The 18,688-nt window shown below is 43.1% G+C and overlaps 1 long non-coding RNA gene and 1 pseudogene across 2 annotated transcripts in view; one reads left to right on the top strand and one right to left on the bottom strand.

Moving 5' to 3' along the window:
- Positions 1-18,688, bottom strand: part of LOC145431510 (uncharacterized) — a 171,318-nt gene that overhangs the window by 83,487 nt on the left and 69,143 nt on the right. The window lies entirely within an intron of this gene.
- The window catches only part of LOC113030115 (glutamate receptor 1-like), a 109,155-nt pseudogene that overhangs the window by 36,371 nt on the left and 54,096 nt on the right, over positions 1-18,688 (top strand). Inside the window, exon 3 of the transcript XR_013911826.1 lies at positions 9,157-9,396. The product of XR_013911826.1 is annotated as a glutamate receptor 1-like (transcript). The remainder of the gene's footprint in view (positions 1-9,156; positions 9,397-18,688) is intronic.

Below are 18,688 nucleotides of genomic sequence, written 5' to 3' on the forward strand. Positions count from 1 at the left end.
GAGAGGAAATAACAAAGGAGGAGAGAGGAGAACTAAAGCGCAGAGTTTTAGAGAAGGAGCCGGAAACATCTCACTGTCCACTGACAAACGCTAAATGTTGGATTAAACAACAGAATCAAAACGCTGATGTGTGAAGAACTGGTTCCTGACCTCAGAGAGTTCAAAGGTCGCAGTCGGGCGTGTGGTTTTCCTTGTGTTTGAAACAGCTGTACTGCATTAAAACTATAATTTTCAGTATTGATCTTCTTGTGTTTGGATTTGGTTCAGTTGACCTCCGTTGCTATTAGGGACGAGGACATCGGGCTGTAACATACCAGTAGCTGAGCAACTTAATTATTTGATGGAGAAAAATAATATCGCAGACATTTTTCAGTCTGTTTTGCACATTTTACTGTTTCTGGTGACGTGTTGATAGCAGCAGACTCCAGAGAATTCAGAGTTTTAGTTTTATTGGAGTCCGTCTCTGTTGCTCACAGCATCATGATAAACAGGCTTAATGACTTGTTTGTGATCAAAAATATAAATATGTCCTGGAGATATTTTACTGTTGAAATGAATTAAGTGAGTTCTGCCTCTCGGGGCTTTACATTTTGGCTTTACAAACTCCCTGAAGACCAAATTATTAGACGTTACATTAATACCTCTTATCATGCTAATGACATTCAGTCAGAGACTTTATATATAGTTTTTTACATTGTCTACTTTAAGTATTTGCTAAAAGAATTCAAACTATTACATAAAACCTTCCTTCATGTAAACACAGATAAAAGAGAAACTATGATTATTGCTCCTGATCGTGAGATTTTAGAAATTAGGGGTTATATCTTCTTCTAAATCTTCTCCTCTTCAGTCAAGCCTCAGAAATTTGGGTGTCATAGCTACTGGGTGCTTTGCATCCATCCTGCAGGTATGAGGAAAAAACTTGAGATTTTGCTTCCAGGAAATGCACTTAGGCCATGTGAATCAGCAGGTTGCCTGGGAAAATCAATTAATAAAGGTTTATTTAAAGTGAAAGCAGAGTTCTGTTGATTTAACTTCGTGGTAAGTTTTGGTTCAGCTTTTTATTATAAGAGATTCAGTGAATTCACCTAAATAAGGACCTTTTTTTTTTTTTCAATAATTTAACTGATATCAACCTTTTTTTTAGTTTGTTTGAATTTATTGTCACTGTTCCAGAATAACAAAGAAATTAAATCACCATGAAAACTTTGAGCTTTTCATTTTTGAACATTTTGACATCAGACACATTTCATCAGTCATTTTAGTTGCACATATGCCAACAACTGTCAGGTTGTAGTTAATGGACTCAGGCGCAGGCCGGGAATCCTTGCAGAGTAGACAGTCAGTTTATTAACACAACGACACCAGGTGACACTGTTTGCAACGTGCTGGAGGGAGGGGATGGGGGTCCAGGGCATGTGAGGGGAAGAACGGAAATCAGACACACTCCAAAGAATCTCTCTCCTTTCTCCACAGTGGGGTAACACAAATCCACTCACTCGTCCACACAGTAACAGGCAGGCAGGGGAAGGTCCGGGGTAGATCTGTACACAGAAACTAGAGTTAACGACGAACTGACGGAAATTTAACTCACTAACGGCAGAGTGTCTGACGCTGATAGCCCAATGATCCAGCGACGAGTAACACAGTGCTGCCGTCTTAAATAGACCTTGCGATCACCCAGCAGGTGTGGAGATGGCAGGTGCGTGGGCCAGGGGCGGGGGCCCATAATGAGCACCGCCCCTACAGGTGAGAGAGAAGGAGAGAGCAAAAAACAACAAAACACATGTTGCCTAATACAGGATCAGCTGGTGAGGCACAGGGACCATGACAAGAGCAAGGTCAAGGTTTGTCTTCTTCTGCTAAATAAAGGCTGAGTGGTTCACGCAGCTTTTGTTATCTCTGCAGTGAATTGTGGGTAAATCTCTGTGGATGATTGAAATGTAAATGTAGAGGTTCTGAGCTCTGAGCTGACAGATGGGGTTTGAACCTACAACTGTAGGGGGGTAACACAAGTAGAGAGGCTCTAGATCAGCGTGTCTGTGTAACTTTGTGTGTGTCAGAGCTGCGTTCTCAGCAGGAGATTATTGCATTGATGCCTCAGAGGCAGCAGTTGCCTAAATGACTTTAGTGTGTGTGTGTGTGTGCGCTGCATCACCCCGAGGAAGGCAGTCATTTAATTCATTATTCAGCATTGCTACAAAACACATTAATTAGAGCCTGAGGTTGGGCTGGGTTCACAGTGCCGCTCAGATCACTGCGAGTCAGAATTAAAATTTCATCTCTTCTAATTTTATTTGAAGATCTCACTGTTGGCCTCTCGGTCCTGGACACCTGCTTCCAGAGCCTTTAACACCGAATAAATGACGTGTAGTTGCCGTACACTGTACACGTAGCCACTGTGACAGCACTCTGAAGCTAAAGTAGCACCTACAGCTCCTCACGTTCGTATCCACACCTGTTGATTTTTACATTTACATTTGTACATTTTTAAAGCTTAGTTATAAAAGCATCCCCCCCTTTGCAGAATGGAAGTGAGCTATTATACTTTTTGTGTGTTTGTTTGTTTGTTTGCAGTGGGCTGTAAGCATGTTTATTTCTGCTGTGAAGTCAGACAATTTAACATTAGACACAGCTGGACTTTACTGTTGAGATTTATACGTTGAAACCACCCAAGTTTAAAAAGTCTAAGAATATAAACTCAGATGGACATTTAAAGGGTATTTAGACAGAGGGCTCATGTCTTCACCACTCCACTGTCTGTGAACTTTGAAGTTCCCATTTTGGGCTTTTATAATGTCACACACTTCCAGCTGAATCTCTCCCTGAACGTCACCTCAGATCAAATAAACGGTGAATATAAATGTCACTATGAAAGCTTTGGTGCTGGAGTTACTCCTCTTTCTGTTTCCGACCTGACTCGATGTCACTCTGTTAGAAGCGACAGTGACTCGTGCTGGCCGAGTGACAGAATGCCGAACGGCGCACCGAGACAGTGACCTGATCATCGGCTGTGTGTCTCCGGGCCGGCCTGTTTGCTCGGTGGAGGAGAGTAAACAGTCGAGAAGGAGGATGACGGTGAAAGCCTAAGGTTAATAGATGTCCTCACAATTACCCGCCTGTTCCCCTGGGCGGAAGAGTCCTTTCTTCCTCTTCTCTCTCCCTGCAAACATGAGGGTGATGATGATTATTCATCACAGACAGGCAGATCTGCAGAGATGGACCGGCGTGTCAGGAGGATGAATGGCTCTGTGGGTAGACGCGGTCTCAGCTGCGGGCCCCGTGGCACTTGGCGTCGTCGACTGTGGGCTGTGTTTAAATAAAGCTCTGTCTAAAAGCCTTAGGTGGCGAGGAGCGAGCTGTCTGACTGGAGGAGCCTCTGTGGGTACGAGGCGAGGTCAGCTCATTCGCTGAGACGCCGTGATCGATGTCCTCATTCACTGTTTGGCTCCCGAACGTTAAAGGTGGCTTGAATCAGGACAGCTGTGGTTTAAACATCTGTGGTGGAGACAGGAAGTCCAGCACGTAGTGAACCCATACTGGACTTTTGATTGGTGTTACAGCAAATGAGGTACATCTAATATGAATCTTATTTAGCAGCTTTAAGGTTGCACTCGCACTGTGGTTAAAATGTGTCCTGGCCTTGTTTTTAGTAGTTTTTAGCATCTAAACTTAAACAGCAAGTGAAAGTAATATGAGTGGAAATGAAACAAGTCATCAAGAGGGAAATAAACTGAAGTGCCAAACACAAAGATGGGAACAGGGTCTAATAAAAGTATAACTAATAGCATCACACGTACCTGCACTCTCCTGTATTTTAAGAACATCTCCAGTGATCTCCAATAGTGGTTTCTATTTGCCAGGCCCTCGAACTTTCTTCTGACTAATGTGAAAACAATTTCCTCTGTTTTTATGTGTGTTTAATGCACCCAAGTTACCAGAGTGCCTATGAACCAGTCCACACACAAATACAGTTTCCACCTATCTGTCAGCACAACCAGGCAACACACAGCCAGGTCCAGGCTGTGTTGATCTCTGCACACACTCAACCAATTATCTGCTGTCTCAGCTGTTCTTGGACACGTTCTGCTGCCAAACCGCAAAGACATCACAACTGGATGAGACTTCAGAAACGCAGAGAATTCAGTGGTGGTGAGTTGAGCCGTGTGTTTGAGTATTTGGGTGTGTACGCAACGTTGAGTTGTTGACTTTGATATAGCTGGAAACTATTAGCTGATTCAAGCTTGCAGTTAAAATAAACATAGAAAAGTCATAAATTGCACAAAATAACACATTTTTCCAAATGATCTTCAAGTGCGATTAAAATCACCCGAGCTGGACGATTTCATGAAAATCGTTGCAACTCATGTTTAACTAAAACCTGCACGTTATGCGCCGTAGTCTCACCAAAATCCTGTCACACATCACTGACCTCCTCTCGATCATCAGAGGAACTGAATCGTTTTGGAAAGAACGACGACAGCTTGTTTGCATTGTATATTCTCAAACTGGATCATTGTCTATATTAAAAAAAAATAGACTGAAACGGCAAAACTCACATTAAAAAAATGTCCCATTTGACATAAAGGCAGCATCAACATTAAGGCCAAAAAAAGGGAATGTGCCTGGCTCTGCCAAGTTTAAAGAATCTGACTGCAAGCATGTCTTCACACCGCTATTCAACACTCTGCAGGCTGATTTTTAACCCCTACAAAGCTGAAAAAAGATTGTTGTGTTGCTGTGCATTCAATCTCAAACTCTTTGAAATCAATGACCGGGTCAAGAAAGAGTCTCACGTTTGACATTTCTCCTGGTTACTTACTTACAAAAGGAAAAATAGTTACACTGACGACAACCACATTTGGTATTTTATGCAACAGTTTATAAAAGGCATTAAAAAAAAGAATATTCATACATTTAAAGAGACAAAATATGACATGAATTTTAAATCATTATGGAAAAAAACAGCACAAACTGAGCTCATTAAATCAACAAAGACAGCTATTTATGTAATGCTACATAAATTAGAAACCACTTCATTGGCTAATCCCATAGGTTAAACATCTGGACTCCCATCATGTTGGCTTTAATTTAAACACAACTAACTACAAAGCTTCCCAAGGCTCGCAGCATCTGTCAACTCTGTGCTGCCCGACCCCCTCTGATGAAGGACCCGCCTGTCGTCCCAGTTGGACAGCAGCGCTAATGCTAAGAGACAGATACCTCGTTAGCACTGATAGCATTTGCCTGAGGGTAAACATCTATTGTTAGCATGATAGCATGGCCCCACAGGGGATGGTTATTTCCAGTGTGAGTCTGCTAAGGGTAGATGGTCTTGCTGTTAGCATGTTAGCGCTGGCCTCAGGGATCTGCACCAAGGACACACACACATTCACAAAGAAAGTAGACGAGGACATCTGTCAGCACCTATGTGTCTGATCCAATACTGATTCATTGATTAGCAGTTTGGCAGCGATTTAGCAAATTTAGAAACAAAAAAACAGATGAATAAGTACATTTCAGCAGTTTGATTTTAAAACTGCAAAAAGTGGATTCTTTTTTGAGTTTTGGTCAGTCTGTGGACCATTTATTAAGAAGTTTACTCAGGAGAAACAAAAGCATATTGAATCAACAGCTCCACGGCTGGAAGAAAGACTGAAGAACCTATTAATTAACAGTTGTTCTCTGAATTTGAATGCATCCGAATAGCTTTACTTCCAGTGTGGGTGGGTGAGACAACCTGGAGATTTAACCATATTTGCTTTATATCTGTAAATGTATAGCGATTACACAAGCTTATAGGTCAATTACTGCCAAAAGAGGGGTTGATGTTTCACTAACCTGACGCACCAGATGTTTGTTATGCAGAACCATCTGGAAGGTCATCATCGTAAACTGTTTAGAAAAAGGCCAACACTAAAAAATAGGTTACTGAATTACAAACAGATGTCTGTTGCCGTGTATGAACTTTTGAACTCTCACTGTTTTTAACTTTGACACATAACATCAATGAACCACTACCAGAGGAACCAGCATGGCAACAAAGTTCAGCTCAAACTCAAACAGTAGATTGGCCAAATGCTGTAGCCCCAATCAACTGATAGGTCAGATAGTTTCCTTTTACACTTGGAGAAGCTGAATGTCATACAGGGTTCAATATTTATGCATTTGGGTCTCAGGTTTTCACTTGATCAGTGTCAGCGCCATAGACAAAAGCCTGTAATGATTAAATACTCTCCAGCTCTGACAAACAGTCATGTCCTGGTCGTTGTGTCCTTGGGCAAGACACTTTACCCTACTTGCCTACTGGTGTTGGCCAGAGGGGCCGATGGCGCGATATGGCAGCCTCGCTTCTGTCAGTCTGCCCCAGGGCAGCTGTGGCTACAACTGTAGCCTCCACCAGTGTGTGAATGTGAGAGTGAATGAATAGTGGCATTGTAAAGCGCTTTGGGTGCCTTGAAAAGCGCTATATAAATCCAATCCATTATTATTATCATTATCATTATGTCAGGAAGAAAGCTTGAAGTTAATAACCATCACACCTAAAGCACCTCTATAGCTACCAATGTAGGAAGACCAAGTACTGGGTCCAAGTGCTTAGCTTGAAGTTGAGTGTACTGGCAGTTATGCTTTGTGAATGAGCCAAAACATTAAAAGAAGTGAGAAGTGCACAGCACTGAGCTTCTTGCAGACCTAACTTAGATTGTAAATCTGCTGAGTTACATGCCCTGTTAGCAGCAGCACTCCCCGATGGCAGTCGTCTCTCTCCCGATTAGTGTCAAAAGCCTTCCAACTCCCCAGATTCCAATCAAATCAGGCCTCAAAGGGATGTATATGAACAAGCCTGAACTATGGAGGCAACCAAAGGTCCACCACCAAGCTGGTACAAAAGAGGTCATGATGCAGTCACAGTTTTGTGCAGTCTGTACCTTTGCAGATCAGGACTGATCTGGCAGCATAGAGAGGGGGTGTAACAAAACATTGGCACAGGTGGTTTTAATATTGCTGCTCACTGGTGTAGATGCCTCCTTCTTTCCTTCTTTCCTCTCAGGTTTCACTTGTTTTAGCCTAAATGGGGATTTTTCTGGGTGATGACACACAAATATGGACATGTTTTGATTCAGTCTAAATCCGGGAGGACCATAAAATGAGCCAGTGATTTACAGAATGACTTTTGGAGCCTCAGCAGTGAGTATTATTTTGTCTTAAGACTTAATCCCTGACTGTGAAGGATCTCAGAGTAATTTGATTAGAGCTATTGTGTGTACGGGGATTTAGCATGTGGGAGCGCTTTGTGTGAAACAGGAAGCTGCTCTTCATCAGCTACACAGCGGCAGATAAGTCAGCTGCAGAGATGATGTCTGTTTACCATGAAGATAAGGACACTTTATCATCTGTTAGCTTATTACCACATGGAGATTGGGCTGTTCTGTGTTGATGGGAGGAAGAAAACCCACTGGAAGCGCTGATAAAACAATAAACATGCATGAAAAATGGCAGAGTTCAGCATATTCAGAAGTGTTCATGTTTGTTTGAAGAAGACTGTTAAAAATGCCAAAGAAAGGCGACCCGAATGTGACAAGATAACGCTAAGAAGAAGGAAAAAAACTGTCACGGTTTTGCACCATTAAGTCAAAATGAAGCACAGTGTGACTGAGGAGTCATAATAAAGTGTACGAGCTAGATTTTACTCGTGGATTGTTTGTTGACCTGGATTTATGGACAACTGGAGCTTAAAAACAAGACAGACAATGAGACAAATGGCATTATTAGAGAGAGAGAGAGTAAGTGCGAGGGAAGAGAACGGGAGGTGAGCGAGAGGCCAGAGGATGGAGGGACTCCTAGTGACAGAGGATGGAGGCAGATGACGAGGTTTTTACTGTTGATGTCACGCTGGTTTGCAAACAGCCAGTGAACTCACAGGTCACAGGAAGGTAGGCATTACTATGAGCACCGGCACTCTGTAACCTCCGGCCGAAGGCACAGAAGCAAAATGAAGCAGATGTGGGACGAGAGAGACAGCTGGCCTTTAAAGGGACAGTTCTCCCCAAACACTCTGGTCTGTAGTGTTTTTCATTCACTTCTGTTTATTCTGGATTGTTTTGATGTGAGATGCCCAGTTTGTCAGAGATGTCTGTCTTCTCTTGAATGTAATTGAACTAAATGGTATTGCCTTGTGGGACGAAAATTAAAAATGGCAGCGTTGCTGTCTCTTTCCAGAAATCGTGACCCAGTAAGTAAAAAAAACAAACTCCATAAACCTCCAGGAGCAGCGTCGTGTTAGAAGGCTTTTCCTTCTGCTGAGAAACGTTTCTGTTACTACGTCTAACGAAAGACTCGTGGCTGTGACCATGTGACAGGATGTAAACATTACTTTCCTCTGATGTTAGCTAGCAACACAGTTTTTTTGTTGTAGTTGGTGATGTAAATAATGGAATAATGGCCTGTTTTATTTTTGAGTAAATGTGTCAGAAAAGACACAAATGCTGGGGCACTGAGGATAACAATAAGAGTCCACTGATTAATATTCAGCAACAAAAAGGAAGAGAAATGCTAACGACAGTGACATGATCACTTGTGACTGATTATTCTGCAGAAACTCTACATTCTTAGTTATCATGTAACTACATGTAACCCCTTTACCGCATACGCCGTTACCTTCCATGGCGACCACGTCGACCTGATGTGTGGTCATATTTCTCAGGAGGTGCACGTCAGGTTCTGTGGAAGGTTAAGGGTAGATTTCCCACAGAAGTCTAAATCAGGTCACATGTTTTGAGCAACGTTTAGTTTCATTAAACAAAAGAAAAGAAAAGATGTGGGAGTGGGGTGTTGGGGCAATAACCCACTGCCCCCCATCCTTTCAAGGCCCATGGTCTGAGTCAAATTTGTTCCCCTTTTCAGATCTTGGTATATTAAACATCGTCAGTATGTTGGAGTCATGTCTAACCACGTCTATGTGTTTAATGTTACTTCAGTTATATGAACTGTAAAGATTTTTTTTGTCAGACATGTAATAAACACACTTGTGGAAACTTTGTTCCAGTAGATGTTGGGATTTGTTAGTTTGGCTCCAAATGGCAGACGGACTAAAGCATTCAAAAATGATCTAAATAAACATTAATGAAACCCTCTTGTTCTGTGTTTCTGTACCAGTCTGCTCACAGTTCTCTAAGGGAGTGTACGCCATCATGGGTCTGTACGACCGGCGGACGGTCAACATGCTGATGTCCTTCTGCGGGTCTCTGCACGTCTGCTTCGTCACGCCGTCCTTCCCCGTGCAGACCAACAACCAGTTCGTCCTGCAGCTGCGGCCCCAGCTGCAGGAGCCCCTCATGGCCCTGCTCGAGCACTTCTACTGGACCAGGTTCGTCTACATGTACAGCTCTGAATCAGGTGAGGACGCCAGCATGCAGCACAAATGGTTTCTCTGTATCAAGCTTCGTGTTGGAGTGCCTGTTCAGCAAGCAGTGCAACATTACTCCTGAGCAAAGTGTGCGGGTCTGAGGAGGGGGCGGGGTTAAAGAGCACGTGTTTGTTCGTTCTCGATGTTCTCAGACTCTTTAGTCTGAGTGGAGAACTGAAAGTAAGAGAAACCTGGATTTAGAAATCAATTTGTTCTAATGTTAACGTGATGCTCTCGGTGGGTATAAAAACAAAAATAGATATCTGGAAGATTATTTTATTTCATTACAAAACCAAAGCTTTAGAAATGACAAACAATGAGTTACGGTAACATTGCGGTAAGTCTGAAGTTTTCTCATGTCAGCAAACAGAAAAAGGGGAAAATATGTCTGGTTGGTCTGACACTGAAGCATTCAGGGTCAGCATATCCAGGATAGAGAAACAAGAAGAAGCTGGTTGTCAACTCGATGAATTAACGCAGACCTTATCGTTCTGACCAAACGCAAACACGGACGGGTCCACTGGCAGCAGATTTCATAAAAAAAGATCAATCTGTGATATTAGCAAAATATGTGAGACATCAATCAACAGTCAAAGCAGCAGTGTGTGAGTGTGCGTGACGAGGGAAGTGTTGTACGGCGTTTTATTTTTAACAGTCAGGAAGGAAAGAGCTCAGTGTGCTCAATGAAAGCTAATAGGCTAATCGCTTTCACGGCGCTATCATCCAGGCACGCGGCGCCATGGCTGTAATTACAGATGTGTATTCCAGTAAATCAGCGTGTCGCTCCGATGGCTTCTTCTGATGTGTGACACAGTTTCACACTCCGCCTTCTAGCTGCAGCTGCCTGCGCTTTTAGGAGAAGATCACTGCAGATGCTTGCAGCCTCGTCCTCAGGCTCTGCATTCATACAGACAAAGACTTTAGAACATCTGAAACTGTAGACGTGACAATAGTGAACAACATCTGCCACGTGTGCAATTTCAGCTGATCATAACGAGCTGCAAAAAAAGGAGTCGTCTCTGTGGTTGACTTAAGGCTGCTGAACATGAACTCAGTGTTTGTCTGACTACTGAAAGATTCACTTGTGCAGACACAAACTTTGGATTGTGTCCTGAAAACTTCACCTCCAGCTCTTTGGTTCAAGCAAACAACAACCTTTGGAGAATTGACCAAAAAAGGTCTGTTAGCTTGGTCGGCCTCCCTCCTGCGCCAGGCCGAGTGTCCCCCCGCAGCCCGTGATCTGTTATAGTCCATTTGGCAATCGGCAGCAGACTGTCTAATCTTATTGCCTCTTTTACATCTACCCGGGAAGTGTTATTGGAAGTCTATGTGGTGTAATAGTGCATGGCTGTCTGCCTCGGCAGTGCAGTCTGTCTGATGTTATTGCTCCTCGACATCTGCTGAGGACACTGGCTGTCTGTTGGAGGCAGAGTGGATTTCCTGAGGCCGAGCGCCTCCAGCTCAGCTCTGATTTACGTCCACTCTCAGCGTCTGCACAAACAGGAGGGTCCCTGCTGGGGATGAAATGGAACAGTCAATCAACAGTCAGGCTTCAGTCAGACTGCAGTAATAGTTTAAGTAGTTAGAAAGAAAAATGGTTTTCAGAAATCCGAATTCACTCGTTCGTTTCTTTTTGACTTCAGGCTCAATTATTTACTCTTTAGAAATGTGTGAAAAAGAGGAGAATCAGACTGAAGGACTGGATACTGCAACTGGAAGAATTCTCAAAGTGTCTGAAACGAATGACTTAACCAGCCTTTTCCATAAAATACAGATTTAAATACTACAAAGCCCTGCGACAGGCCGGGGCCTGTCCAGGGTCTACCCCACCTCTCACTCCATGCCAGCTGGGATAAGCTCCACCCCTCCCCAACCATGACAACCCTGAATTGAAAAAGCAGAAGAAAATGGATGGCTAAGCAGCAGTGGACTGAAATGGTTCTGACTAATTCAAATTCATGTGACAGAAAAACTGAAAAGAAAGGTTAGCGAGGAAAAGTTGGATTTTATGTTATAAGAAATCTGGACTAAGGTAAAGACTGAATTTAAAAAGTTGGCCTGGAGTAAAGTTATGTGAGGAAACTGGAATGACCTTTCACATGAGAGAAAAAGCTTCTGTGCAAGCGTGCTCTCCTTCTCCCTATTTTTCCTGCCTCGTTCTTTCCTCTTCCTTTCCCCTCTTCGTCGTCGGGTTACTTCTCATTACTCCGTCTCTTCTTCTGTTCCTGCTCTCTGTACTCTCAGCTTGTACCTCTCAGTAAACGCAGTGTTGAGAGCCTATTTTCTGCTTGGCTGCTGGTGGACGACTCACAGCCACAGGCTCAGCTCTGCCTATTTAGTGTGTGTGTGTGTGTGTGTGTGTGTGTGTGTGTACACCACAAACACATGTGTACGACTTCACTAACCTCGCCATTTATTACATAAATGAACTTGCCGGCGTGTTCGAACCTTATTCAACACATGGACAGATAAAAAGTTATCAAATCTGACTCATCCCATAATTGTCTCTCTGTGTTGTTGCCATGGATACAGACTTACAGATGTGAGAGCCTGCTGAAAGCAGAGTAGTTACAGTGAAGTGTTTTCAGCCCTCCATCATTTCATCCTCCTCTGAGCCCTGCCCTCCTCGTCTCCTTTCACCTTTTCCTCCTTCAGTCTGACATTTCCTGTCCTTCCATGTTGTAAAGGGTTTTTTTCACTCTCATTTGAAGGATTTTTAGGAATGTTCTCTTTGTCTCTGTCCAGGATCTGAAGATGTTTTCACTTTTTTCTAGTGAGGAAAACCACAAAGATCTATGAGCTGTAGCTCTGCAGAGTCCGACCTGCACTCCTTCCATTTAGACAGATTTCCACCCGCCCTCGCTGGCGAAGGGCCAATCACAGCCGCTGATCTCATACAGGGCTGATTTGATTTGATGGCCACATGTAACCATACACAGCAGAATGTTATTTACTCAGTTTGATACAGCACGAGTGAACATGTTCTAAATGTCTGAGAGAACTTCAATAAGCTGATCAGAGTAACCCACATGGAAAAGAAATAGAAAAAACTTATAAAAGACTTGCATCAGATGTGGCCTACTTCATATAGTGAATCATAGAAGGCTTATATGATTTACTCATGAAAGTGGCCACTTTCTCATTACTTTCATATATTGTTTTAGTAAGTAATAATAATAATGGATTGGATTTATATAGTGCTTTTCAAGGCACCCAAAGCGCTTTACAATGTCACTATTCATTCACACACTGGTGGAGGCAGCTACAGTTGTAGCCACAGCTGCCCTGGGGCAGACTGACAGAAGCGAGGCTGCCATATGCCATCGGCCCGATGGCGTGATATGACAGGGGTAAAGTGTCTTGCCCAAGGACACAACGACCAGGACAGAGAGCCCGGGGATCGAACCGGCAACCTTCCGGTTACAGATGCGCTTCCCAACCCCCAGTGCCACGGTCGCCCCAAGTAGCCAAAAACATATAAGTTTCATTTATATAATTTTTCAAGGGATCTTATATCTGTTTTCACTCTTGTATGCTTTTCATGCAAGTTTCACACAAGACAGAAACAAACTTTATAGGATTTATATATATCTTTTCCATGTGGAAAACGCTGCTGAGACTGTGGAGAAGAAAGAGCTACGACTGCACAGCTGTCCGTCCTTCTTTGTTCCTTCATTTCTCCTCCAGCAGAACATTTGATTCAATTTTCTTTTCATTTGATCCCTGTTGATAGTTTCTAAACACACATACTTAGTTCTGTTAAATATTGTTTCACTGTTAGATTATACAGATGATAAGTACTTTTTCTGATAAGTCAAAAACAGCGCCAGCTAAACTGGAAGAAGTTGATGTGTCAGATATAAAAACTTGAGGAATGAAGTCGCAGATACTGACAGTAGAAACGGGTTTCTTTTGAAGGAGGGCTGGGCTCTCCCTCAGAGATAGGGTGAGGACCTCGGCCATTTGAGGGACTCGCAGTAGAGCGGCTGCTCCTCCACATTGAAAGGAGTCAGTCGACATGTTTCGGGCACGGAACCGAACATCTCCTTGGCGAGGAGCAGAAAGTGGATGGATGTGATTGTTGCACTCCGGTGGAGATGGTCGGTTAATATTCGGGTCCTCTCACTGAGACCATTTTTTTCCTGTGGGCTCATTCAAGGTAAAAATCCTTGACCTGAGACAATAAACGCTTCCTCTCCTGTGTTCTCTGAACTGTCCAGAGGATCAAGAAAGCTTTTACATGTTCCTTTCATCTTGTGCTGCTTCTTTATTTTTTTCTATTTTCTCATCTTTTTGCTCACCAACGACGTGGTTAAAGCGGACGGCGGGGAGCTCCGTCCACTTATTAAAAGAGAAAAAAAGCTGGACATATGGACGGGCAGCAGCTGTAAAGGAAATAAACCACGGAGAAGAAATGAGCAGTCTCTGTGTAATTGAACATGAAACTGTGTGTGTCTGTGTGTCGTTGACATAACTGTTGCCGCATCGCCAGTTTAATATCCAACACACACACAAATATGTGCACGTTCATGCACCAGCACACACATTACAGGCTGAGGCAGCAGAGAAAGAGAGCGCTGCTTCTTCTTCTCTGCTGGAGTAAAAAGAAGTGTTTTTATGACAGCTTTTTTTTTTCATCTACTTTTGCAAACTGAGGGAGAGACAAGCGCAGAGTTCAGACTGTGACAGCCAACAAATGTTAACACTTGGTAGTGAGCACCACGCAGACAGTAATGCTGAGTCAGGCAGTCGCATTTATTCTTAAACTAAAATATTTCTGTCTTACTTCCTGTTGTTTCCTCAGAGTGGAGCAGCTGTTAGCACAGTGTTGACCTCAAGCTAGCCTTCCAGTTTTGTTGGTTAGTGTTAGCTAAGACTTGTTTGACATAACCAGACTGCAGAACTTCATCATTCATGTGACTGTGTATTTGTGCTCCAGAGCACAGCCAGTATTTGTGGCTCTTTCGTCGGCTCGATTTTCCACCGCAGCCACCGGACCTGGGTCGGAGACAGGAGCGTACAATCGTGTTGGTTTACAATGACAAACAGATGTTGCAGTCGTTTGAAAACTAAAGACTTTGTGGAAAAAACAGGAAACATTTTGAGTTCTTCTCTTGCTGTATCAGCTCTTATTATCTGCCAGGATTGTCTGAGTGGCGCCAGCTATAGTTCAGGAGAATACTGCACCTTAATTTTGGGTTAGGGGCTGTGTGATGATGGTAGGGCGGGTGTTTTATCCCTGGATTGGTTCCGTTTTTGCTCCTCCCCTCTCTCTTCTTTGTTTTTTTCTATTCCTGAGTTTTTCTTCTGAAATATCTGGTTTTGCTTTCCTCATATTTTCTCACCTCATCTTTCTCCATCACCTGGTTTTATTCTTTCTGTCCTCATCTTTACTTCCTGTTTATCACTTGTTTAGAGGTAAATGATATGCAGGCATCATATTATAAAAGGGCAGATTAGAGTCTATGATTTTAAAAATCATTACACCTGTTTTTATCCCTGCTTTTGTTCGCTCTTTTATTTGAGTCTTCTGTCTCTCACTATTGTTCTCTCTCCGTCCTCAGCAGTGACTGACACTTGGCCTGTCAGCGTGGGTGTCTTGCTGTATGTCTAATTGAAGGTTGTGCATTATCATTAACACACTTGACTTGCGGAGCTGAGCCTGTGCAGCAGCTGTAAACACTGACAGCGTATGGGCTTTAATGAACAGCTACCTTTCAGAGGAGATGCATAATTTCTTTCAGATAGTAGCAATTATGGCCAACATATCTGCTGATGTCCATTTTTAACACATCCCTATGAGGAAGAGGTGAAGTGAAAGAAACATTTGGATCCTTTATTTAAGTAAAACAGGCAAGAACACAATAGGAAGGCTCTCTGACAGTAGTTATTCTGCAGGAAGCTATGAATTATTTCAGTATTAATACTGATACATGGATGTGTTGGCAGGAATTTACTGTTTCCTGAAGTAGAACAGGCTGGTATTGATTCTTTTAGCCTTGTTTGTGACTCTTGGATGTCTCCAGTTGTTGGTATGTTGTTGGCTATCAGTAGTAAGCCTGACTCCAGCCCCTGGTTGGCCTTGTGTTGATTTCATAGCCTGGTTTTGGCCCTCTGTTCAGCCGGTACTCACCCCTTGCTTGTTATTCATTTGTTGGCCCTATATTAACTCATGTTAGTTTAAATATATATATATATATATATATATATACATATATAAACACACAGTGGGGCAAAAAAGTATTTAGTCAGCCACCGATTGTGCAAGTTCCCCCACCTAAAATGATGACAGAGGTCAGTAATTTGCACCAGAGGTACACGTCAACTGTGAGAGACAGAATGTGAAAAAAAAATCCATGAATCCACATGGTAGGATTTGTAAAGAATTTATTCGTAAATCAGGGTGGAAAATAAGTATTTGGTCAATAACAAAAATACAACTCAATACTTTGTAACATAACCTTTGTTGGCAATAACAGAGGTCAAACGTTTACTATAGGTCTTTACCAGGTTTGCACACACAGTAGCTGGTATTTTGGCCCATTCCTCCATGCAGATCTTCTCGAGAGCAGTGATGTTTTGGGGCTGTCGCCGAGCAACACGGACTTTCAACTCCCGCCACAGATTTTCTATGGGGTTGAGGTCTGGAGACTGGCTAGGCCACTCCAGGACTTTCAAATGCTTCTTACGGAGCCACTCCTTTGTTGCCCGGGTGGTGTGTTTTGGATCATTGTCATGTTGGAAGACCCAGCCTCGTTTCATCTTCAAAGTTCTCACTGATGGAAGGAGGTTTTGGCTCAAAATCTCACGATACATGGCCCCATTCATTCTGTCCTTAACACGGATCAGTCGTCCTGTCCCCTTGGCAGAAAAACAGCCCCATAGCATGATGTTTCCACCCCCATGCTTCACAGTAGGTATGGTGTTCTTGGGATGCAACTCAGTATTCTTCTTCCTCCAAACACGACGAGTTGAGTTTATACCAAAAAGTTCTACTTTGGTTTCATCTGACCACATGACATTCTCCCAATCCTCTGCTGTATCATCCATGTGCTCTCTGGCAAACTTCAGACGGGCCTGGACATGCACTGGCTTCAGCAGCGGAACACGTCTGGCACTGCGGGATTTGATTCCCTGCCGTTGTAGTGTGTTACTGATGGTGACCTTTGTTACTTTGGTCCCAGCTCTCTGCAGGTCATTCACCAGGTCCCCCCGTGTGGTTCTGGGATCTTTGCTCACCGTTCTCATGATCATTTTGACCCCACGGGATGAGATCTTGCGTGGAGCCCCAGATCGAGGGAGATTATCAGTGGTCTTGTATGTCTTCCATTTTCTGATGATTGCTCCCACAGTTGATTTTTTCACACCAAGCTGCTTGCCTATTGTAGATTCACTCTTCCCAGTCTGGTGCAGGTCTACAATACTTTTCCTGGTGTCCTTCGAAAGCTCTTTGGTCTTGGCCATGGCGGAGTTTGGAGTCTGACTGTTTGAGGCTGTGGACAGGTGTCTTTTATACAGATGATGAGTTCAAACAGGTGCCATTCATACAGGTAACGAGTGGGGGACAGAAAAGCTTCTTACAGAAGACGTTACAGGTCTGTGAGAGCCAGAGATTTTCCTTGTTTGAGGTGACCAAATACTTATTTTCCACCCTGATTTACGAATAAATTCTTTACAAATCCTACCATGTGGATTCATGGATTTTTTTTTCACATTCTGTCTCTCACAGTTGAAGTGTACCTCTGGTGCAAATTACTGACCTCTGTCATCATTTTAAGTGGGGGAACTTGCACAATCGGTGGCTGACTAAATACTTTTTTGCCCCACTGTATATAAATATATATATTATTGTTCGGCCTTGGTTTGCCTAATATTTTCCCTTGGTGGTGCCTTTGTATTCCTCAGTTGGCCTGGTATTGTTTATTGGTATCTTAGGTTACCGGTTACCCTGGTGTTATTCCACTGGTCCAGTGATTCCATCATGGATGATTATCTAATGGTGTAGCTGAAGCTATGATGAAATCATTTCTGGGATCAAGAGGCATGGAAGTGCTGCTCCAACAGCAGGGATTTAGTCCCATGCAAGCCAAGCATTAAGTGGGATTGATGGATGGATTTATTCATGTTTGTCATGACATGTGTCAGATCAATAATCTTCCTCTGGAAGATATTTTGTATTTCTCTTTCCTTTTTTTTCCCCCATGCCTGAAACTTTAGGTGTCTTGCAGTTTGAGCCAGTTTAAATCAGTTATTTGATTTATAAGAGTTTTATTCTTAAAGTATGTAGGTGTGTAAAAATATTCTTGGGAAAGTGTTGGTGTTTACTTTGCAGAACCCAGTTTGAAAGCAATTAAAACTGACATTATCTAACCTGCTGAGTCAAAGAGGACTAGAGAAGTTTTGGAGCTCAGCACTTGATCTTCATCCATCAGATGTTAGCACTGAATTGCCTTTTGTCCCCCTGTTGAAACTAATGTTCCCATGTATCACACACACACACACACACACACACACACACACACACACACACGGAGCGAGTCTGCTGATTGTAACGACGTCTAATCTTCTGCTCTGAGTGTGAGACACTGAGGTAATAACGCTGGAGGAGGTGTTGCTGCGCACGTGTCACAGTATCTTTGAAGTCTCTTTTTCAGTGTGTCTCTCTCTGCTCTTTGAAGTCTATCTGAATTCTGCTGACTTGTCTTTTGAACAGTGTGTGTGTGTGTGTGTGTGTGTGTGTGTGTGTACTGTAAAATGCTGATGTGATTACTCTGCGTGTTGACTCATTGCGTTTTTAAACACAGAGCAGAAAACTCCCTGTTAGGTTGTAGAAACACACTACAAGACATGTGAAGATGCACTAATTGAGAATTTGAATGATTTTATTTTTGCCGGCTGAGAGGCAGAGGAGCGGGGGGTGAGTAAGCAGTAACAGGGTCACTGGTAGGAAAAGTGCAGTGATATAAAAAAGGTTTTGATTCTTTTGAGCAGGAAAACCAGCACAGTGATCTAATACCTTTCCCTCCATTTGAAAAGGGGATGCTAGCTTCACATCGAATACACCCCAGAGCATTCTTCACACATGGACTGCAGCCCTGTGCTGGGTTTACTGCTACTGTGAGACTGTACAGTAGCTGCTTTTTCAGCTGCCAGCCTGCTACTGCAGTAGTCTTGAGCGCTGCCTCCTGCACTCGCCATCCAGGCAGCTCCCTCACCTTAACCACAGTTGAATAGAACTGGATCATTTTCTGCTTTGTGCTGTGGGCAAAATCACAGGCTTGT

The sequence above is a fragment of the Astatotilapia calliptera genome, chromosome 10 (assembly GCF_964374335.1).
Source record: "Astatotilapia calliptera chromosome 10, fAstCal68.1, whole genome shotgun sequence".
Taxonomy (NCBI): domain Eukaryota; kingdom Metazoa; phylum Chordata; class Actinopteri; order Cichliformes; family Cichlidae; genus Astatotilapia; species Astatotilapia calliptera.